This window comes from Ambystoma mexicanum, chromosome 4p, assembly GCF_040938575.1.
Source record: "Ambystoma mexicanum isolate Mex_15411 chromosome 4p, UKY_AmexF1_1, whole genome shotgun sequence".
Taxonomy (NCBI): Eukaryota; Metazoa; Chordata; class Amphibia; order Caudata; family Ambystomatidae; genus Ambystoma; species Ambystoma mexicanum.
The window spans coordinates 900,974,059-900,997,749 of NC_090927.1; the positions used below are offsets into that span (position 1 = coordinate 900,974,059).

A 23,691-nucleotide genomic window follows, 5' to 3' on the forward strand; every position below is an offset into this window, starting at 1 on the left:
GAACGGTCGGGCTCTACGGGCGCCAGGCAGGGCGCACCCTCCCCGGCACCTTCAGCCACGAGCCAACGCTCTGGGCCGGGTAAGAGGAAGGGCGAGCACCCGGCGAAGCTCCTGGAGAGGCCCCGGTCGAGCTCGAAGGCCCCATCGGAGGGGGAGCGAGGCAGTGTCCCCCCCCTCAAGGATAAGGCGGTGAGCGCACCTAAGGTGGTGAAGGCCTTAATCCATCCGGCCAAGCCCTCTATCAATACTGTCGCGGCGGCCCTGGCTCAGCCTGTGGAGGCTACACCAGTGGTGGCGACCTCGGGGCTCAGAGTCTCCCTGCCACCTCGGAGGGAGTCCTCTTTTGTGCCCATCGATAGGACCCCCGTGAAACCCCCGGCGGAGAAGAAAAAGGGGGGGCAGGGCGTCGTCGTAGATTCGGCCTCAACCTCCGAGGAAGAGCTGATTGAGGTCTTAAGCCACGGCCTTGGCGTGGAAGAAGACCGGCCCATCGGGATGGATCCCGACGCAGGTGACGACGACATCGTCGAGAGTGCCGACGGGGCTCCTGATCGCCCGTCGGATTCCCCTCTGCCAGTGCCGCAAGACAACTCGGCGGCCATTTTTTTGGCTATACAGTCCTTATGTTCAGAGATAAGGACGAGACTACCGTTGCAGACGGAGGAACCTCTCCCGTCGGGGGATCCTGAACCGGGACCTTCGGGTGCTCCCCCTCCCAAGAAAAGAAGGATTCACCCTCCACCTCCTTTTCAGCCGTCGCGCCCCGTCCAGACCTCCTCCCCGTCCACCTGAGGGGATGATACGGGGACTGACACGGCAGCGACGGGTAAGGACGACGAGGTATACGACGAGGATCTACCGTCGTCACCTCCCACCAGGGTTTCTCCGCCCGACGAGATTGGATCGTTCCACTCCATGATCGCCAGGGCATCCGAGCTTTTCCAACTCTGCCCTGAGGAGAAGAAAAAGGAAGGATTCCTTTATCAACGGCGCGAGGCCAAGAGGAAGACGGTCCTCGCGGTGCCTCTACTGGACGACATTTGGGATGAGGGCCTCGCCCTCGTCAAGAACCCTTCCACGACGCCAGCTAGAAGAGACCGATACGAGAAGAAGTACCGGGCCCCGGACGCGGCCCCCCTGTGCCTCCGGGCGCAGCCTACCCCGGACTCCGTCGTCTCTGCGGCGGCCAGGAAGAAAGCGGGGGGGGTGCGGCCTCCACATCGACTTCCCCACCGGACGGCGAGGGAAAGAAATTGGACGCTATGGGACGCAGGGTCATCTCGTCTGCAGCGACGACGATTAAAGCGGCCAACGCCTTGGCTATCGTGGCCCGCTACGACAGGGAGCTATGGTACAAACTGGCTCCCCTGCTGGACTTCCTACCGGACGACAAGAGGGCGGATGCCCTGGAGATCCTACAGGAAGGCGAGGTGGCGTCGGACCACGCCATCACTATTGCGACGGATATCGCCGACACTGGGTTTCGCCAGTTGGGCAACGGCGTGTGCCTTAGGCGGCGTGGATGGCTCAAGGCTACGGACTTCGGTCAAGACGTTCAGACCAGAGTCCTGGACATGCCGTTCGATGGGAACAACCTGTTTGGGAAAACAGTGGACGATTCCCTTCAGGCCATTAAAGCGGACACTGAGACGGCCCGGGCCCTTGGGGTTTTGCAGCAACGACAGACGCCCTTTCGGAGCAGCGGAGGCAAGGGCGCCTCCAAAGGTTCCGGCGGCGGTTTCTCCACCTACCGTCAAGCGGCCCGCTCGTCGTCTCAGGAGGCCTACAGAGGACGAGGCAAGTCTGGCGGACCCCGCCGTCGTCGCCAAGGAGGTCAAGGCGGCAAAGCCTCGTCGAAACAGGATTGAACCTGCCGTGGGGTCGGGCCCCCACCGAAGCACCCCGGTGGGAGGCCGGCTGGCGAGCTTCGTCAGCGTGTGGGAGTCCATCTCCACCGACCGTTGGGTGCTGGACGCCTTAGCCCGGGGCCACGCGCTCGAGTTTCAAAGAAGGTGCCCGCGTGTCCCCCCGTGGCCAGGAAAGAGCTTCACGTCCCTCAGCTTCTCCTGGAGGTAAAAGCGATGCTCAGGAAGGGCGTATTCAAACTTGTCCCAAAGAGGCTTCGGGGCTCCGGAGTTTACTCGAGATACTTCCTCGAGAAGAAGAAGACGGGAGGATGGCGCCCCATCCTAGACCTGCGACGTCTGAACAAGTTCATCAAGGCGCAGAAGTTCCGGATGGTCACCCTCCAGCACGTCCTGGGGCAGCTGGAGGAAGGAGACTTCCTGTCGTCGTTGGATTTGGAGGATGCCTACTTCCACATTCCCATCCTAAAGGGGCACCGAAAATTCCTCAGGTTTGTGGTCCAAGGGCGTCACTACCAGTTCAAAGCCCTCCCCTTCGGACTACGGTCGGCACCCAGGGTATTCACCAAGTGCCTTGCACCAGTGGCGGCGCAGCTGCGCCGCGAGGGGATCCACGTCTACCCCTACCTGGACGACTGGCTCATCCGAGCCAAGACGAGGGAACTCGCCGTGGAGCACACGGCAAGGACCGTCCAACTTCTCACGGACCTGGGATTTTCTGTGAACTACGCCAAATCCCACCTGGTACCCGCGCAAAACGCACTGTTTCTGGGAGCGAAGCTCGACACAGTGTCCCTTCTGGCCTCCCCGTCGGAGGAAAGGACCAGGTCCATCCTGGGCAAGGTACAGCGGATGTTGGTTTCCGACGCGGCCAAGGTGAGGTCCATCAAGTCCCTCCTCGGAATGATGTCTTCTTGCATCTACCTCATTCCCATGTGCAGGCTCCGGATGCGCCCGTTGCAGGAGTTCCTGGACGCGCGCTGGATCCAAACGACGGGCGGCTTCGAGGAGAGGATCACACTCGACGAGAGTTTCCGCCGAGCGGTCCGGTGGTTGGGCACCCGCGCGCATCTGACGGCGGGCATGGACTTCCAGACCCCAGACCACCAGGAGACAGTGACCACGGATGCCTCCCTGGAAGGGTGGGGAGCGCACACCGCAAATCTGCACGCGAGAGGCCTCTGGCTCCCGACGGAGAAGTCCTTCCATATCAACGTCCTGGAGCTCCGTGCAGTGTTCTGGGCCCTCAGGTCCTGCCTTCCGTCCCTCAAGGGCAAGGTGGTGAGGATCTTCACCGACAACACCACCACCATGTTTTACATCAGGAAACAGGGCGGAACCAGGTCCCCAGCACTGTCCAAGGAGGCGCAGGACCTGTGGCATTGGGCAGTCGCCCAAAGGATGTTTCTGGTGCCGTTTCATCTGGCAGGGATAAAAAACACCATCGCCGACTCACTCAGCAGGGAGCTGCGCTTGTGCCACGAGTGGGAACTACGGCAGGATCTAGTGGATCGCCTCTTCCGACGGTGGGGCACACCACCGATCGACCTGTTCGCGACGGCGACGAACTCCAAGTGCCGGAGGTTCGCCAGTAGGTTTCCCCAGGCGAGGAGCATGGGCGATGCTTTCTCGTTCCCCTGGGAGGGCCTGTTCCTCTACGCGTTCCCTCCTTTGCCACTGCTAATCCGGCTCGTCAACCAGCTCAAGAGGTCACGGTGCAGGATGATCCTCGTCGCACCTGCGTGACCGAGGCAGATATGGTTCCCGGACCTTCTGGACTTGTCAGCGTCCCCGCCAATCAAGCTGCCGGTGGACGCGGATCTACTCTCCAGGGAAGGAGGCGCCATCCTCCACCACGACCCGAAATCGCTGAACTTGCAGGCCTGGCTCCTGCAGCGCTAGAGTTTGGAGGATACGACATACCGGCCGACTGCAGAGAGGTTCTTGCAAAGGCCAGGGCGTCCTCGACTCTTAAATGCTACGGACACAAATGGAAGAGGTTCTCTGTCTGGTGCCACGCACAGAAGATTAACCCTCTACGGATTACGGCTCCCCAAGTACTGCCGTACCTGCTGACGCTGGCCAAAGCTGGACTGGCACACGCGTCCATCAAGATTCATCTTGCTGAGATCTCCCGATACACCAGAACCACAGGCCGGACGTCCCTGTGGTCTCATCGTCTGGTGAAAGAGTTCATGAATGGACTGTTCAGATCATTCCCGCCGGTGAAGGCGCCGGCCCCGGCATGGGAGCTCCACGTGGTGCTGACCAAGCTCATGGGACCTCCGTTCGAGCCTCTGCACTCGGCCTCGTTGAAGTTTCTGTCGTGGAAAACAGCGTTTCTTGTGGCCATCACCTCCGCACGACGGGTGGGAGAGATCCAGGCCCTTTCCTGCAAGGCCCCTTACTTGACTTTTCACGACACGAGGGTAGTGCTCAGGACGCACCCCCCCTTCATGCCCAAGTTACCGTCGGACTTCCATCTCAACGAACCCTTGGTGTTGCCTGTGTTCTTCCCGTCGCCTTCGTCGCCGGCTGAGAGGACTTTGCACTCGCTGGATGTGGCTAGAGCGCTGAAGTTCTACGTGGACCGCACAAAGTGTTTTCGGAAGACGTCACAACTCTTTGTGAACTTTGGACCTGTCAATCAGGGGAAGGCTCTCTCGAAGGCTTCCATTTCCAGGTGGCTCTCCGGCTGTATCATGTACTGTCATCGGTTGGCAAACCGACCGCTGCCAGGCCGTCCGAGAGCCCACTCCACCAGAGCAATCGCAGCTACCACGGCGTTCCTTTCTGGTGTGCCCCTGCTGGACATATGCAGGGCTGCTACGTGGAGGTCGACGCACACCTTCACGAAATTCTACTGCGTCGATCGGGATTCCAGGGAGGAGTCCAGGGTCGGCCAAGCAGTGCTGCGCAACCTGTTCGCCTGAGGTGAGCCTGGTGAGGAGGTAAGATACTTAATGTTGAGTTTTATGTAATGCTTAATGTTGAGCCTTTGCCACCTCCCTTGGTTGTGGATGTGTGTACTGCTATGTATTCTTTATTCATGAGCATGTGAATCCATGCCAGACCCCATGCTGGAGAAGGAACAAGTTACTTACCTGTAACTGTTGTTCTCCAGCATGGGTCTGGCATGGATTCACATGGTAACCCTCCCGCCTACCCCTCTGCGGCTCTTCACTTGGTCATACTGCCACTTCACGTGCTTCCAAATCTGAAGATGGCTGCCAGAGGCGGTGCTTAGGTAGAGGGCAGTCATTGGCTGTGGTCAGTATGACGCAGAGACCAGTGATTGGTTATTACTACGAAAGACAGATCAGAAACGAAACTGATACTGGTTTTTTCTTTACCGAGGATTCCCAGCCTGACGACGGGGAATATTCATGAGCATGTGAATCCATGCCAGACCCATGCTGGAGAACAACAGTTACAGGTAAGTAACTTGTTCCGTCCTTGTCTATTCCCTCCAACATTCCAAGGGACCCTTAGGAGGGGACCCAATAGTGCAGTCTCTATCGGATCTGCATCTCTGACCAACGGATAAGCACATCATTCCATTATCTACTATAACATTGCAATAACCTTTTTTTTTTTAAATAACCCTGTGTGGTTATTCATTCTGCAAGTGGCGTATGTGGGATAGCAGGTGGTGAAAGTCTCATTTCGGCCAGAGATTACATTGACGTGCCCCACGTTGTTGGCATAATTTAGGTTGTTTGGTTTTCCACCTGCGCTCTTTCTCCAATTCATGTTACAATCACTGCTGCAAAGCACCCTTGCACATCTGCAGTCTCTCCTCGTGATGCTTGCAGCAAGTCCTCCTCCCCAAAGATATGCAGATGAAAAGTGCCCACTTTTACTTTGAAACGTGGGTCCACAAAGCTTCTATTTATACTACACACTCTACATCTGCTGTGTCTTCTCCTCTTCTGTCTCAGAACCACTGGGTTTCAACAGCAGTGCTTGTTCTCCCCATGACTGATGAATTTTATTTTTTGTCTTGATCATCATCCCTCTAGTTGTCATTACTGTCTGACCCAGTGGATGGGGGGGTGAGGGGCAGAGATGGAGATGGAGGCCTGAGATGTTCAATCTCCTCTCACTGTTCAAGTTCTCATCTGTTGTTCTTTTCTGATGTTCGGTAGATGGATCTGTGCAACCCTCTCTTGTGCAGATGGAAGTGAAAGTGCAACCTCTTCTGTTGAGCTCTATGGATGTTCATTGTTGGGGTCCAATACCAGTGGATTTTCTTGAAATGGCGCTTGTTCCCGAGTGTGACTTGTGACGGGGTGTAGAATGAGAGTTGGGTGTGGCATTCATAACCTGCAAATCTGGCCTGCCTCACCTCCAATTCCTGAGCCTGTTTCAGTAAATATGTATGATTTGTTGTTACGTACACTTAAATGTTAACCTAAGAGGTGTAAACGTGAAATGAGCACTAAGCACAGTGCATGTTATGTGCTTGGTGATTCAAGTGTGCAACCCTTTAATCAGATGTATTTTCCAAATGTATAGCTCATTTGTCATTCTTATGTACCCAAAATGTGCATTTAGTTTATATAATGCAGCTAGGAACCCTCATTGGTGCTAATTGTCCCTTCTCTTTTCTCATAGAGATATTGTGAAAGGGTACAATAGCATTGTACTAGACTAGCCATCTTGGACTGATGTAATCTTCCCTGTATCTTAATCAAAGGTTCTCTAAAAGAAAATCCATGTGACATCACTTCTATCAGAAAAAGAATGTATTTCATTAATATAGGTTTTGTTAATGTGCTTTGCTCAGTATGTCAAGTGTAGCTTTACGACCAAAATATAAACTGGAAATGATTATTAAAAAAGAACATTGTAACATTTCAAATTAAGCCAGTTTACAACGTTACTGCAATTAAATAACTGCTTTTGTCAAGAATACATACTTTTTTGTCCATCAAACACGTTCCTTCTTTGAAAGTGTGTACTTGGATGAAAACAAATGATGGGCCTGGTGAGAACCTGAGGGCGTTCTCACGAGTAGTGCCCGAGGATCCATTGCTCAGGTGGCCAGGGAAGGGCCCTCGCTCTTGGATCCCAACCTGGGTGGGGGGACAAGCGAGGGAGGATTATCTGGCAGGAGGTGCTCTGGGACATCACTCACTCACCTTAATAGACCCCAACAAGTACCTGCACCTGATACTGTAAAGAGGATGAGGCAAGCTCAAACTCCCTGTCTGTCTTGGGTATTTTCCTTCTCACCCCATCTCCCCTTCCCAATTTCCAACAAGTACGGGGACGAGGAAGAGGCGATCCAGAGCAATGAAGGTTACCTATAGGAACAGCATGGCGAGGCAAATAGAGGCCTGCTACATGGAACCAGTAGGCTGTCCCACTAATGGTCAGGTAAGGTCACGCACTTTACTACAACTGTGCACACCTGACGCCACTTAACTCTCCACTACACTATAAAAGGTGTGGTTCTGCAAGAAGCAGTGAGCGAGCTGGTGTTGCAGGTTGGAACCTGAAGGCCAAGGAGCAGAAGGCTGCAGAGGGAGGAGCCCGTAACATCTGATTGAGTGCGGGACACTGAAATGCTGGCCCGGTGTGTCAGAGGGGCTTCAGCGTGTCGAGGGAGCCGTGTCTCCAAGGAGCTGAAGCGAGACGAATTGCAGACTGTTGACTGTGTTCAAGCACTGCTAGTTTACCTGGGACGTGTGCCGGTCCAAGGGTTATCTGAGGGGCCATGGAGTACTGCTCGCCAGCGCCACGCTACTTGTGTGAGTTTCACGAATTAGCGCAAGAAAAACTCAAAAGTGTCCAGGTGGCTGGAGTGGGAGCAGAAGCAGTGGAAGCGGGCAAGCGCATGACGACAAAGTGAGAGAAAGCAAAGTGAGAGAAAGTGCGCTAGCAGGACGGAAACAGAAAAGACAGAAAGAGCAAGAGAAAGTGCACTAGCGGCGAGGAAACCAAAGAAAACGAACCAAATTGTATGGAAATTAAAATATGCCCATTAAGGGTTTTAGTTAAGTGTTAAAGAGCACCATTCAAGGGGGTGAACAGTTTACTGCAATTTTGCATACAAATAAAAGCAAACCTTGGTAAAGTCAACAGTTTTGACTTTTGCGTGGGCATGGGATAGACTTTTACCAGGCCTTGTTTTAATGGTACTATTTGGACATAAAATGGCCACCATTGGAGAATGGTGTGATGAGATGGACATAGGATTGCAGTATCTAATACACATAGAGAAGCCAAAATGGTTGGATTTACCAATGCTGTTTTTTAACAGGGTTTCATTGCAAGGAACGCTTAGTAATCACACACTTGATTAAGACTGCTTTATTGCACCAGTCACTCAATGAAGCCATTACCTCTCAAGCGACTTTTTACAAATAGCAGTGTCTGACCAGTTAGAAGAAAATAGATTGTTATTGCTGTTTAATAGAGCTAACTCAAAGAGATCGATCTGGGAAGGGAGGGGCACGTTGGCTAGTTGCAACACAGCAAAAATATAATTATTACCCAATGATAAAAGGGACTGTATTTAGATCACAACAGACAGTTATAGCAACGCTATGAAATACAACCAACCCTGTAAAGGAATGTTGAGGACAGACCGTTTCAAAGAAGGAAAAGGGATGCACTCTCGATACTGACAGGAGGTTAGTCGATGGGGTTAATAACCTACAACAGTTTAAGGTTTCTTGGCTTAAGCACAAAGGGAGCAATGGGTCTTAAAATGTCTTTTGGGGCCTTCAGAGAAGGACAGAACCACAATGTACCTTGTGCTGTAAGTGTTCTTGATGCTCAACAGGGTCGAGTCGGCTTCAGGGCGCTTTGCAGTCTTCTGTGATAGTTCCAGTTGGGAGTCAGGTGCAGGTATCAGGTGGCAAGACGGTTCGGCAAGTGAAGCTGGACGAATGGCTGCAGGCTGTCCTACACAGCGGTTCGGGGTCAGGAATCGTTGTCTCAGTACTGGTTGGTGGTTCTGATGGGATATATGTCATTTGACCGTGGCAGAATTGTTCGCAGTGGAATTGACCGTGGTCAATTTTGCCACGAATACAAATTTATTGCAGACAAATCCAGCAAAACTTTGACCCACCCAATACATCTCCCACCCGCTCCCTCCACTTACCTTTCGCTTCTCCCCTTGCGTCTTACGCAGGTCAGATCCAACGCCGCAAAGGCTGCTTTTCTTTTTTTTTTCCTGTCCCCACCTCCAATCCTCAGGAAGCAGGGGATACCCCTGCTACCCCCAAGGCAATCACTGCTATACATGGGGAGCGGGAGACACCCCCACAACCCCTGCTACCCTTGTTCGGTATTGATTGCCAAATTTGATCAAATTAAATAGATCAAATGGTACTGGCCGAATTCGGCCAGATTTACCATGCGATCAATTAAATTCGAACAAATTGGGCAATACCGTGCTGAAGCACTGGTCAAAACCTCTTGGATGTCTTTAAGCGACTGCAGCTTGACAACGGTCAGCGCTGAAGTCGGTTGCAGCTCGAGGAACTCAATTGGCTCGAAAAAGTCCTTTAAGGGAGGCATTGGTAGATGCTCATTGATGCACTTCTCACAGCTTCTTCAATGGGCTTGTGTCGTCCTTTAAGACTGACGTCCCAAAGCTGAGGAGTGTATTGCAGGCAGCTGCCTTGTCCTTTGTTGTAGGTTCAGAAACCTTCTGGTACCTCCTACCTAGGAAAATTGCTGCAGAGCCTAGCAGTGCACGCTGTGTTCTGGATTAGCACCGGTTCTGGAGCAGCCGGAGGGTCCTCTGATGTCTTTATCTCCCTTTGTACCCTGGAAGATGTTTAAGGGGAGGGTTCTTGCTTCCCTCTTTGGAGGTCCTAGCCTTCCTTCACTGGCGAAAGGTGTAAGGCAGACTGTACCTTCAGCACAGGTCCAATGATGAGTTCTTCTTGCTACTCCTAGTCTTCAGATGGTCTGCCAAAAGAGGGGCTCAGCCTTTTTTTAAAGCCAAGTGGGCCACAGTGATTGGAGTAGGCTAATGCTCCACACCAACAATCTCCTGTATGCATGAGGTAATAACCAGAATGCTTTGCAACAGGAAAGCTAAAGGGGTAAAAACATGTGATACAAAGTCCCACCCATCTTCCTGTCTGTATGTGATCAAAGAGTCTCTCTGGTTAATGTGTGTCTCTATGGTTCCTGAATAAAACTGCATGTTTCCCTTGAAGCTGCGGCGAGACCATACTCTCTGACTCGTGCAAACGATATTCTCGTACCTGATGGGGTCACCCTGTCAGGGAGGCTTACTGTAAACTTGCAGTCCCAGACATAAAAGCTCACTGTCAATGATACTGAGGGTGGGAGCTGGCTTCAGGTTGACACAGTTACATATGAAAGGTTGTTGGGGTTTCCTGTCTCCTTTGTTAACCTCTGTAGCCAGGTCCTATGTGGATCTGTTTGAAGTACACTCCATTAGTATGATAATTGTTGCCACTAGCTGTAGTGCCCAACAAAAGTGCAAGTTGGATCCATGGAGCCTTTGTTAATCAGGCTGGCCATGGCAGGGGGAAGGTTGGCCGTCCCCCTTTCTGCAGATGACATGGTGTATTCCTGGCTGTCGTATCCCAACTAAATATGCCAGGGGGACTATGTCTGTAGGCTATGTCCACCCAGAGTATACTGATCTATGTGTTTGTCGTGGTGTGAGCATAGGAAGATGTGTGTGGATTAAGCCGGCACATTTCCCTGAGGTTGGTCTAGGATCATTCCATTTAATTAAACATTTCAAAAAAGCCCAGGCGAGCGCACACCCACCATGTGGATGGTCAAATTCCTCACAACACTAGTGTCATGGTGAGGAGAGTGCAAATGAGTCATGCTGTTTGCCCGGAATGTTGGAAGAGAGTTTGCTGGCCTGGAGAGGCTTTTTTCCCTGCTCCCAGATCCATGCTGATTGTGTTAACTTTTCAAGTGCTGTTAAATTGCTTACTGTCTCAGCCTCAAGACCTCAGATGTTAATAGGTTCTACTTTGATCACACTATAAAGCATCCCGGCAGCAGTAGCATTTGTGCCTCTCTGCCTCGCACCCATTCCAAGTCCTGATGTTCTTGAAACTTGCGTCACAGCACGAGACATCCTTTAAGTAGCAAGATCGCCATATGTTTTAAAAACAATCGCTTGGAGATTTGCCAGTCAAAATAATCATAGTTTGTAGCTTTTGAATATATATATATATTTTTTTTAGTATTTAATCAAAAATTGGATTTTTACAACATTTCCGGTGCTTTTCCTCATGTTTAGTCACATTTTGTCTCTTGGCTTTAAGTCTTAAGTAACTCGTTTTTTTGTTTGATGCTGTGAGTAATAGGACGTCCATGCCAATACAGAAGATTTATTTTGTTTTGCTTTCTAAGGCAAGTTTCTCAGTTATGGCGTAGAGGATCTTAAAAGTTGCTAATTGCCATGATGTACGATCACCACTGATCATTCTTTTCCACCATGTATCTTCATCAGTTATTGTTGAATATTGGCAGATGTATTTCATGTAAGGATGCCGAATATCTGTCAGGTTTGGGCAAGCCACTAAAAGATGACGAACAGTCTCTTTCTCTTTTGTACAAAATCTGCAGATATTGGTCGGCGATTGATTTCTTATATGACGGATTTCATTTGTGTCTAAAAGGTTTAGTCTTGCTCTCATTATAAGATTGCGCGCTGCTCTGCTCGGAATTTTTTTTATGTAGTTCTGGAGGTCGTCTTGTTTTTTCCATGATAAGGGTAAGTGAGAGACGAGCTTGTATTCGGCTGCTGCATCCAAGGTATGTATCCAATCCATTGCTTTCATTTTTTTGGTTATTCTTGTGGGGTTTTTGATCAGGTCGTCTCCTGTGCACTCGTTGGTATATAATAGAGCCTGATTTTCTTCTTTCCATTGGTTTAAGATTTGACAGTTTCCTTCTAAAATTTCTTTGTGCACTGGCTCGTGGAGGAAGGAAGGGTTAGGGAGGATGCATTTCCTATAGAGCATCAGAGTGTTGCAGTCCACAGTGCCTTGAAGAGAGAGTAAACTGAGTTCTCGTATCAGTATAATTGGGGTTGAATCTGGTAGGTTGAGAGTCTTCCTCCAGAAATTTGCTTCCAGTTTTGGCCAAAGAGTCTTAGGCAGGCATGGCATAGCTTCTGATCCGTATGTTAGACTAGGGACCACTTTTTGTTTGTAAAAGTTCAGTAATGGAATGGTGGAGAATTTTCCAAATTTTCGGTCAATTGCTTTGCCTTTAGTTGCTAAGCTTCGGACTTTGTCGAACAGAGCTTCTTGCATGGCCGTGTCTTTTAATGAGTTGTCTAATGTTACGCCGAGATATTTGAAGCTCTTTTTCAATTTTGGCTTTTTCCAGGAACCAGTTTGGCTTGACTTGTGTTTTGGCTGAGCGCTCCATCACCATGATTTTCGTTTTGTCGGTGTTAATTTCTAGGTTGTTTTCATTGCAAAAAAGTTGTAAATTGGTGAGTTCGAGTTGTAAGTCTATAGGTGTTAGTTCCAATAAAATAAGATTGGACAGCCTTGTTTTACTCCTCTCTTTGTTTTAATTCGGGAAGATAGACTGCCTTTATGGTTTAGTCTCACTTTGATGTTAGTATCCAAAACCTTCCAGCCATCACCTTTCTGTTTTGCTAAAGTCACCCCGAGAGGGACGGGTATGCCCAGACGTGGGTCCCGAGTCTGCCGGCCTAGAGACCCAAGCTACTCCTCACTGATGACGCCCAACAAGGCTGAAACATGTCTGGGGATGCTTGTGGTCTCGTGCAGAAGGGATGTGACCTAGCAGTTCGGGCTGGACTGCACCTTTTGGAGTAGGACCAAGCCTGATTTGCATATGGTTTTTCCCCTTCTGTAATGGCTTGGCAGGCTGAAAAACGATGGTCTGGAGGGTTGCCCAGAGCTTTGCCCGTGGTTATGATTAATTCTAAACCTTCCAGCCATCACCTTTCTGTTTTGCTAAAGTATCCATGTGAAGAGCTTTGATTGGGTTTATGTCGTTCGGGCAGCCCCAGGTGGATAATTTCTGCCAGAGTCTGGAGCGATCGACTTTGTCAAATGCTTTGGAGAAGTCTATAAAGGCTGTGTACACTTTTGGGTACCCTTTTTTTACTTTGTTTTTTAAGATAGTCAGAAGTAGGATGTTGATCGTGGTTCCAAGTGTTTTTTTGAAGCCTGCTTGAAAGTTGTCATTACAAGGGGCGCATATAGCCCAGGATTGAAATTTTTTCAAAAGGAGGGAGCCAAAGACTTTTCCTATGGGGTCTAGTAAGGCGATAGGTCGATAGTTGGAAGGATCCTGCTTGTCGCCTTTCTTATAGATCGGGACCAATATTGCGGACTGCCATTTTGGAGGGATAGATTTTACGGTCATGCATCGTGTAAATACACTTCTTATAAATTTAGCCCATTCGACAGGATGTGACTTTAGATCGAAATTAGTGATGCCGTCCGGTTCCGGGGCTCGAGATTTGTTCAGTTTTTTGATGATGTCACTGATATCATCTAAATCATTCAGCTTTGTCCAGGTATTAGTTTGCTTAGGCATTTTCGCCTCAATCGTCGATGGGTGCAGAACCGTATATTCTGATGAGGCGTCTGGTAGTTCAAAAAGTGATTTGAAGTGAGCCGCCCAAGTGACTTCATCGATTGAATTTGTGATTTCTGGACCACTGGTTGAAGATGTTTTGTTAAGTAGCGACCATAAATTCTTTCGAGTTGTTTGAGCAAATGGAATTCAGCATAGCTTCAGCATCTTGCTGGTGTAGGGTCCATCTGTGTCTTCTTACCCAAGTTTTGTATTCTCTTGTTAGGTCTTTAATAGCTATAGTTCTTTTGTTCACAGGAAGAGTTGCTGTGGATCTTTTGGCTTTCCTAAAGGCGCGACGTCTCACGACCAGGAGTTTATCATATGAATGGATGGGAGCTTGAGAGTGTTTGTTGTAGTTACCTTTCTGCGTCTTGTATGAAATCAGCAAGGGGGCATAGTCTGTGGTCTCCGATACCGGTGTCTCGTTTGTGTTCGCATAATGATTCGTTAGATCTCTTACGTTTTGCGCCGAAGGCCGTAATCTGATTTTTTGGTTGTTTTGTTCAAGACCAAACTCCATCTTGTCCTGGTTTGTATGTGATGATTTCCATGTAGTTAGCAAAATATTGTGATCGCTAGATGTAGTTTGATGGACGTCAAAGGAGGTTATTAGGTGTAAGATAGGTTCAGAAACAAAAGTGCAATCAATAGTAGACGCTGATTTGTTATTTCTCCATGTTGGAAGGCGGGAGTTGCTTTTATATGCTATGTCCAAGTTGTGCAAATGTCTCGAGTTCATCAATTTAGTCCACGCTTCACCTCGTCGTTCGCTTGGTGTTTTTTCTTTAGTAGAGTTCTGGTTGCATAGGGCGTTTAGGTCGCCACATATAATGTGGAACGTATTGTAGGTGGTTTGTATTTCATCGACTGTGGTTTGTATTAGGCTCAAGAAGTTTTTTTTGTCGATTGCGGCTGGGTTCCAATAGACATTTAGTATCGCCACTGGGATTTGATGTTGAGGTACCCCATTTGGAGAAGACTGTTTCCATGTTAGTAATAGTGCGAGCAGTGAGTAGTTTGAGATGACAGTACTTGTTATAGATAGGCCACTGTTGATGCGGCATACGGTTAGCAAGCCCGAGGACGGACGACCAATCGGGGTTTCGATGCTGGTGCCAAACGGAGGTCAAAGCCGTCAAGAGATGGAGTTTTAGTCAGCCAGGTTTCCTGGAAGCACCACAGATCGACTGATCCTAGGTTGACGTCGCTGGGTGAGGTTAGGTGCTTGAATCCTCTAGTGTTCCATGATCCGAGTCTAAGATCGTGAGGTGGGCTTTTTTGAGTATTCGTCGAGTCTCGCAGAGTTGGCCTTTCCATGAGATGCTACTTTGATCGATGCATTGCAAGAGCATTTGGAAGCCATGCCCAGAAGTCAGTTGAGGTCGATTTTTTTGTATTGAGTGTTGGTGGTTGCTCTAGTGTTGGGTGGATGGTCTTGGTGAGGTTCTTATGTTGGTCATATCGTTCTTTGCGGAAAGCTATTTTTGGATCCTGCTCTTCTTTGGAATCATCGTCGAGCTTAGTTAAGGTTTGGGTTGATTGAGGTGGAACTTTGGTCTGAGTTGATGGTGGGGTATTTGGGTTTTGATATGCAGAGTCTGAGTTTTCTTGCTGCGAGTGTCTGCGTTTGTAGGGGCCTGAATTTGCCTTATGTTTTAGTCTTGAGTGGTGACCGTTTTCGTTGTTTTCTGATCGCTTTTTCTGTGTCGATTCAGTGGTTTTGAAACTTGAACGTTCAGAGATCTTTTTCTGTTGTGAGAGGTGGTATCCCAGAGATCTAAAGTCTCTTTCATGGTCTATCAGCTTGTTTTTAATCCTTCTTGAAGTGATATGGAGTTGTCATCTAGCTCTTCCGTGATAGTGACTTGGTTCGATAATCCTCAGATCGTCTGTTGTGATTTGGGTCAATTTTGGGAGGAGATGTATCAAGGTCAGGACTCCTCTTCTGTTTAATATGATTTCATCTTCATTGTCTTTCGTTTGTTCCAGCTCCAGTACCCATTTTTTCCATAGAATTTTCAAATTTGGCGTGTTGTGAGTTTGTTGTAGGGTATTTGGGTCGTGGAGTGTAGACGGTGGATTTTCTTGGACTCTTTCTTCGTTCGCGACTTCGCTGTGGTGGATCGTGCAAGTATTTTGTAGTTGGTCTATCCGATTTGTTTGTGCGCTCTAGTTGGACACTTGTTTCCTCTTTCTACTCTTGGTTCACGTTTTTTTTTGGTCGACCTTCCAGTTGACGCTTCTGGTTTATTTCAGTTTTTTGTTTATTTAGCCTTGAGCGTTCACTCTTTTTTCTGCGTTCTTCAAGTGTTAGAAAAATCGGTGAGTTTTCTAATAATTTTTTGTTGGTGTTGATGTGGCTTGTTGCGGTCTTGGATTGTGAGTCTAATTCAGAAAGAATGGTTTTATTTTCTTGTTGATGAGATGGGGTGCCCGAATCGGAAGTAATATCCAGGTGCTCTGTGAGATCCATTAAATCAGAGTTTAGTACGGAGTCCTCAATTGCTTTTGGAGAGCTCCTAGCGACCTGGCTTGTAACTGAGGATCTGGAGCTCATTTGGTTTTCAGTGTGTTGTCGTGGTTTGTTTTGAAAAGTCTGTTGGCTTGTAAGTAATGCACTAGATTTAGAGGCCAGGTTGGAATTGAGTTTTGTTGTCAGAAGTGCTTTATTTGAGGTGCCAGGTGTAGAGGGGGTGTTTGAGCTTTTGGGTCTAATTAGGTCAAAGATTGAGTAAGGTTGTTCCATTGAGTCTTCTGCTGCTTTGCTTTTGTTTTCTTCGTCATCAATTATGAGGGCAATGTTGGTGATTGATCCGTTTGTAGGCTGTGATGATGACTGATGAAATTTTGGAGGAATTGAAATCAGTTTTTCAGATTTTATATTTTTGTGTAAATTTTCAGCTGTAAGATCGATAGTTGGTGCAGCGACGTTGGGTTGATTGATTGTTCCATTTACTGATGATCGTTTTTCTAGAAGGTTTAAGGTCACTTCTATTTTCTGGAGGCGTGCATTTATATCGACCAAGCTCGTACAAGGAATTTTCGGTGTATCTTTTTGGGCTGCGATGTAGGCTTCAAGAAAAATAAGTTTAGTTTGGATCATGGATTGAAGTACTGTGTGGTCTTTCAGTGTGTCATGGAGAGATTCGTAGAGCTTGGTGAAAGGAACCAAGGCGATAGTTAATGCTGACATATATGACAGTAAGTCCGGTTTCTTTGAGGGTGTTTCGCTTGTAGATGTGGATGGTTTTCTGGATTGACCATGAGTTGGGGTGGAAGGGATGTAGAAGCTCGATCTATCATTGCGCGGGTCATGGGCGTAGAATGATTTTCTCTTTTCTTTAAGTTCTTGGGCCAGGTGATTTGTGTGACTGGTTTTGTTGGCTTCTCATTGTTTTTCTAGCTCCTGTTGGTTTAGGTTCTGCTGCTCGATTAGGGATGAAGGGGTTGAGGTGATTTCATCCTGTAGGGTTAAGTAGAGTAGTGGTGACATTGGAGGGGAGATCTGAATAGCTGTTTGTTTCTTGTGTTGAGGAACAGTTGGCTCGGCCCCAGGCTCCATGGCACGTTGTGGCTCATATGTTGGTTGAGTATGGGGGATGGTCGATGGAGGTAGTGAGGGAGTTAGGATTTGAGGTAAGGGTGGAATTTGGATGAAGATTTTGTCATCCGGAATCACTATGGAGATAGGTTTGTCTGGTATACAACCACTTTCTTCATCAGTAGGTTTGAGGTTTTTTTTTCCCGTGAGCAGTTGGTTGGTTTTTGAGGGGGTTGATGTAATCTTTTCATTTTTGTCGGTTTTCCTGTGCTTGCTGAGTGGTTGGAGTTCCTGGACAGCATCCAATAGTTCAATGTCCGTAAGCTCATATGGGCTGCTTGCGCAGCTTTCGCCACTTTGTTTTTTCTTTTGGAAGAACTTTGTCAGTGTAGATAATGGGGAGAGCTTTGCTCCTATATTTTTCTCACTTGAAGGTTTTCCTTTGTAATTGCTTACTTTCAGATTAGCAGTGTTTTTTTTGTTTTTTTTCCTTATTTTGTTTAGTGATGTTGCTTTTAAGATGTAGTTTTCTTTTTCTTTTGGACGTCGATTGTGTTTGGCGTGGGCGTTTTTTTGGGTTGGTTGAGCTTGTTTTTGTGTTTTGGCTTAGCTGCGCTTCCGGGAGGCGGGGGGCAGGATCTTCAAAGGTTTCCGGCCGCTCTTGCTCCGATGACACCTCTGGCAGGACGTGCAGTTGACGGTCCGCAGTAGAGGCTACCGGCTCCAGCCCGGGCGTCTCCCCTCCGTCCACACGCAGCTGTGGCGGCACCGCTCCCCCACCCGCCGCATGTATGAGGGCATGGACGACGCGAGGGGCCGCAGGCACACCACCGCCTACCGGTTCTGCGGCTGCGGATCAGGGCAGTGCCGAATCTTCGGTGGCCTCATCAGCCGAACCCCACAGGGGCCTCATACCAGGACAGACGGAGGGGGATCAGTGGTGCTGGAGGGGCCGCCGTAGTCTCCGTTGGTGATTTCAGACGGCAAGATCCGGACCCGGACCCGCGAGAGGTCTGCTCCTCAACTGCAGACACAGCACCCCCTCCGGGGTGAGCCGGTAAGCGAGCGGGGAGAGACTTGGCGGCTGGGGTCATATTTGCCAGTCTGAAAATAGTCTGTATTTGTTTGTTCAGTGTTCGTAACCGATGTTTCCAACTCCTCTGTTGGTTTCAGAAAAGGATCAATAAAGGGTTGTGAGCCATTTGATGTGGACCACATGCTTTTGGTAGAAGTCCATGTGGATAATTTGGAGACTTTCTTTCCCACTTTGTTTCCAGTAGTTTTAACAGTGGGTTTAGCTAGTTTAGTGAAGGGTGCTAAACTGCTTGGTGATTTTTGAAGTTCATCTTGAAGGAGTTTGCCGCACTGTGGCCGAGGTCTCAAGTTTTTCAAGCGTCCATTTTCATCCTCTTGAGGGGTCGGGGGGGGGGGCAGTCAGTCCAGTCATGCCAGTCATGACTGCAGGACTGCCACTCTCCTCCACTCTGTGTCCGATCCGCAGTAGGTCCAAGGTTTTATGGTGTAGCTCCTCCTTTACGTAAAGGTAGACAGAGAAAGCAGACCAAACAGAGGGGAGACTGCCACTCTCCGCCACTCCGCGGTAGGTCCAAGGTTTTATGGTGTAGCTCCTCCTTCAGGTAAAGGTAGACGGAGAAAGCAGACCAAACAGAGGGGAGACTGCAGGACTGCCACTCTCCGCCACTCCGCGTCCGCTCCGCGGTAGATCCAAGGTTTTATGGTGTAGCTCCTCCTTCAGGTAAAGGTAGACAGAAAGCAGACCAAACAGAGGGGAGACTGCAGGACTGCTACTCTCTGCCACTCCGCTTCCGCTCCGCGGTAGGGCCAAGGTTTTATGGTATAGCTCCTCCTTCAGGTAAAGGTAGACAGAGAAAGCAGACCAGAGGGGAGACTGCAGGACTGCCACTCTCTGCCACTCTGCTGAATTAGTTTGGACAATATGGCCAACTATATGCACCAGAAAAATAAAAGCAGTCATGAAACCTCTGCAAACTCAATAGTTTACTCCAGTTAGTAAAACACAATCGGGGAGCACGCCCCCTGCTCTTTAAGCAACGCCCAGCACTTGTTGGAGGTGACCTTGATTTCTCATCCCCTTAGAGCACTGCCTAGGTTACTTCCTGTGGCAAACGGGGAGGCGGTGGAGTGGCAGGACGCATGCGCTCCATCCCTCTCTGGTTCTGCGTTCATTAGAAGTCTTCAAGCGCCGTGCTAAGGTCGGCGTCCTTTTGTTTTTTGCAGGGGCTTTGTCGACGTTTCTTCACTTGCTGCACAGCTTTTTATGATCTGCAGTGCGCTCTCCGCGCAATTTCGTGCCCTGTAATGGTATCCGTTATATAGACACGAGGAATAAAATCTGAAACCAGGAAGGCTGCATTAGCATAAAATGGCCCAGTTCTGTCAGTTTGATTAATTTGTCCCTTTGTCTCCACTCTATATGATAAGTGCTATTAATGGATGCAGCACTTCATGTGCCAGTCTTTCTTCTTAATGACTTGGAGATGTGCCTTACGCCCTCCCCCTGCCATTTCTCCGCGTTTAGTATTCCTCGCGCGCCGGCCTCGGCATGTGCAGCGCGCTTTCATTATCTCACTGGTTGCAGCGCCGGAGTGATTACATATGGCGGTGGCTGTGCGTAAAGATGCGCTCCCAGGGGCGGCAGCTGCTGATGCAGCTGAAAATAGACCCAGCGTACGCTCAGCACTTTTCCCAGAGGTCTTCTATTTATTAGGAACGGGCTCGCTCATGATTGGACAGCTTGCATCCTCAGTCAGCAAGCTGGCTGTTTGCCTTTCACAATAGCACAGTGACTTTGCTCAATTTACTGACTGCTGTGTAATAGGTTTTTTTGTGTATTTTTTTTTCGCTGCCACCCTGGTAGCTCGGCACTGGCCTTACCCAGCCTTAAGTGTAATGTCGTCCCAGTTCTTCATGTACTCGAGAACCGCCGTGCTCCATGTGGAGTAATGGTGCTCGACAGATCTGAGGTTTGCCAGGGAATCATTTTAGCGCGTTTCCCCGGTTTACTTGAGAGCTCTTTGTTTGGGCAACGATTCCTGGCCCGCCGTTCACACCGGGGTGCTGCTGAGGGAGAGGGGGCGGGGCGTTGTACATTACCAAACGGGAATCTATAACCTCGGATGTGGTTTTGTGCGATTAAAATTACCGAAGAGGAGCGCGCCCGTGCGAAAGGGGTGAGGGGCGGGGGGTGCTTGTACATTCCCAAACGGCGGGAACCTGTAACCTTTGGTGTGGTTTTGTGCGTTGAAAATTGCCGGAGAGAGCAGCGCCCCCTTTTAGACTAGCATAAAAAAGGAGTTATGCATTGACTTTAAAAAAAAATATGACTCAGTAGGAGCGGGCAGTATTTAATAAGAAGGCCACAGAAATGTCATTCGGTAATTAAAAAAAAAAGTGCTGATACAAAGTAATTGACCCAATTAAAATAATCCGGGCAGAGGACGGAGGGTGTATTTTTGGGTGTATTTTTTTTTTGTCCTAAATTAAAAGGCCGGGTGGGGTTGGTGCAACCGAATGGGAAATTCAGAGGTTCCAGCTGACGAGGGCAGTGCTGAAATGTTGCCCTCGACTGCTCAACATTATGTTCAGCTGTCATTTTTTAAAATTACAATAAAAATACGCACACACAATTCACAACGGGCTCTCGAGCACTGCACGGCCCACTGCATTGCTCTTTTGGCTCACGAGTTAAGAGAGCCATGCTCCAGCCGATGTGAGAAGGGGTCTCTCTCGGTGCCCGCAGCAGCCCCCCAGCCTCAGTCAACACAAAATGGGGCAGACGCCACTGCACTGGACAACGTAATTTTCACAGGCGCAGCATTAGGCCCGCGTTAACGATGCAATTGTCCGTAAGGCAGCGTCCTTTGCTGCCCCTCATTGAACCCCCGCACCCCATGCCACAGTTAAATGGAGACCAAGAGCGGGGACTAATGACGGGGGAGGAGAGTAAGGCGAGACCTTCAGGGCGCACCAAAAACAGACCTCTTCTCCTCAAAAGACTAATGTTGGGGACACTGGCTCGCAACATTCCCTACTGTCGAAAAGCCAAAAACAAATACCTATCGCTATGGCACCCCTTACTTAAGTTTCCTCAGAGACCTGTGCGTAACATCCGCTTCCGTGAATATGCAAACCCTCCCCCATGGAATGCTTAATTGTGTTTATTTGCTGCACTGTCGCTTGCGCCTCTGTCCTCTAGAGCACTTGAACCTGCGTTTTCTCCCTGCCATGTTGGGAAAAGGTGGTTGTATTCCTTGCATAGGTCAGACCGCCACTAACAACTTCTCTGATCATTTTTCCTAGTCTTCCCGATTACCGGAGTAGTGCTTTGATTTTGCTGCTTTCATTTAATTAATTCTCTTTGGGTCTTGCTCCAAGTCTGAAGTCTCTCTTACTGGGCTGATTAACACTTGTTTCCCCTCCAGAATTCATGTATCTGGTAATGTCCACAATTCCGTTGTTGCTGGCCACCCTTGGTGTAGGATTGGCAACCCTATTTTCATTTTCTAGTTGTTCTACCACTCCTTCCATATGGTAGATGGTTTTTACAACACATTGTTAGAAACCCTTAAACTCCTTCCTCACCCATCTTTATTTCCACTGACCCATCTGTGATGTCCAAGTCATGGGTTGCTTTGTGGGTTTTCTAGAGCTAATTGCTTCCATCTTATTTCACATCAACGGATTTGAAAGTATTGATTGCAGATTTCTTCTCAGATGGCTTCAATATGTCCTACATGATTTTGCCCTCCTCTATAGTAAGATGCAAGTCTATTATTGAGGCCATTACCTGTTCTGCTGATGGATTCACACAGGAAGACAATCCTGTGATAGTCAAGAATTCCTGTTTCCTTTCTTTTCTGTCATTTAGTGCTTTCTCACAGTATTTTCAAACTTTCCATGGTTCACTCCACTGAAGCCGAACGCTGTATCGAGTGTCCTCAGTGTATGCCAGATGTTAATATTCCGGTTATAGTTCAGGGCATGGGACTTACCCGCCACCACACTATGGGTGCAATCATATGCCTCCCATATCTATTGCCACCCTCATTGCTGCCGTGGCACCAGATCACCAGGACACGTGGCGGCTCCAGTCTTCCTACTCCTCTTCATAGCTTCCCGCCTTTATAAAACCTGCCTCCTGCAGTCAACCAGCAGGGAGAGCACTCTGCCCTTATCGGGACACTGCAATCTTAGTTTCTTTCATCACACCAACCGAATTTCCATTATGCTGCTTTTCTCTTGTTTCCCTGCTTAATTTCAGATCACCCAAATTCGACTACAGCACTTCTCCTTAAATCTGCTTTAAAAATTGCTGTGTGAACCTCATTGGGCCTACTAGGTATTTCAGGTAATTATGCACTTGTCATCCTTGATTTCAGGTCGATCTCTGCTCTGCCTCGCGCTCGCCATGCAAGAAAGGCAGAGGAAACTACAATACCCAGCTTCCAAAGAGTATTTGTGTCCCTCAGCAGGCGCATGAGAGCCGGCGCGTGTGCCCGGTTTGCACCAGTGATATTAGTATAAATAAAGCCCCTTTGTGAGCGCCACACTACTTTACATTGTGCTGCTTTTCCCTTGTTTGGCCACTTAATTTGAATTTCAGTTCTCCCAAATTCGACTACTGCATTGTCCCCTTAAATCTGCTTTAAACATTGCCTTGTGAACTGCATTGGGCCTAGTAGGTGTTTCAGGTAATTTTGCACTTGTCATCCTTGATTTCATTTCGATCTTTGATCTGCGCATGTGAGCGTCGGCACCTGTGCCCGGTTTGCACCGGTTCGCATCCGAGTAGCAGTCAGTAGCAAAGGCTCTCCTCCGGAAGGACACCGCCAGATCGTTGGAAATAGGCTAAGCCCTGCCCCCTGCACCACTCTGTCCTAATCATGGACGTTGCTTATCTGGCAATGGACACCGCACTGGAATCTAATGGGCACGAGCGGCAGGAATTTATAGCCAGTTAGCTGTAACTCGACCTCGATGAAGTCTCCACCCGTCAGATTACACCCACTACTAAGACCAACCTCCATGTCTGTTTTGCGCTGCCCAAACGCAGCATTAACACCCCAGTGGTAACCCCACCTGCTACCGTACCCGGCATACCCGAACCCCTGCCGGCACCTGAAGTCTCAGTGCCCTCCCCTTAAACCCATCCTACTGCCGAACCCCTAACTAACCCCCTAGCACATCTCAAAACAGCAGCCCTGAGCACAAGATTACCTGTCTGCCATGCCTCTGACTACGTGCTGGATTCTCAAATTGACTTAATGACGATCACGGAAACCTGGCTTCAGGAGTCGGCTACCCCTGCCGCGCTTGCCGCAACGCCTGACGGATAAAGCATAGTGCGCTCGGACCGAATTGTATCATGGGCAGGGAGGGTGTCACACTTATCTACAAAGACCACCTTAAAATCTACAGCACAACAATACTGGACCTCGATCACTGTGAATCTATACTGGTCAAACTAAGCATCAGTGCAACAACTACCATTAACATTATTATCCTGTATAGGCCACCTAACATAACAGAGTTTGAAGAACAATTACTGGCTATCTTAGGTACTTCTCTCAAGTCGTCCGCTCATGTCATGGTTGTAGGTGACTTCAATCTCTGGGCTGATAATTCCCTGGACTCTGATGCCATTTCGCTTCTTAA

At 48.9% G+C, this 23,691-nt stretch overlaps 1 protein-coding gene across 1 annotated transcript in view; it reads left to right on the plus strand.

The window, feature by feature from the left end:
- Nucleotides 1-23,691, plus strand: part of BACH2 (BTB domain and CNC homolog 2) — a 1,375,433-nt gene that overhangs the window by 1,100,166 nt on the left and 251,576 nt on the right. The window lies entirely within an intron of this gene.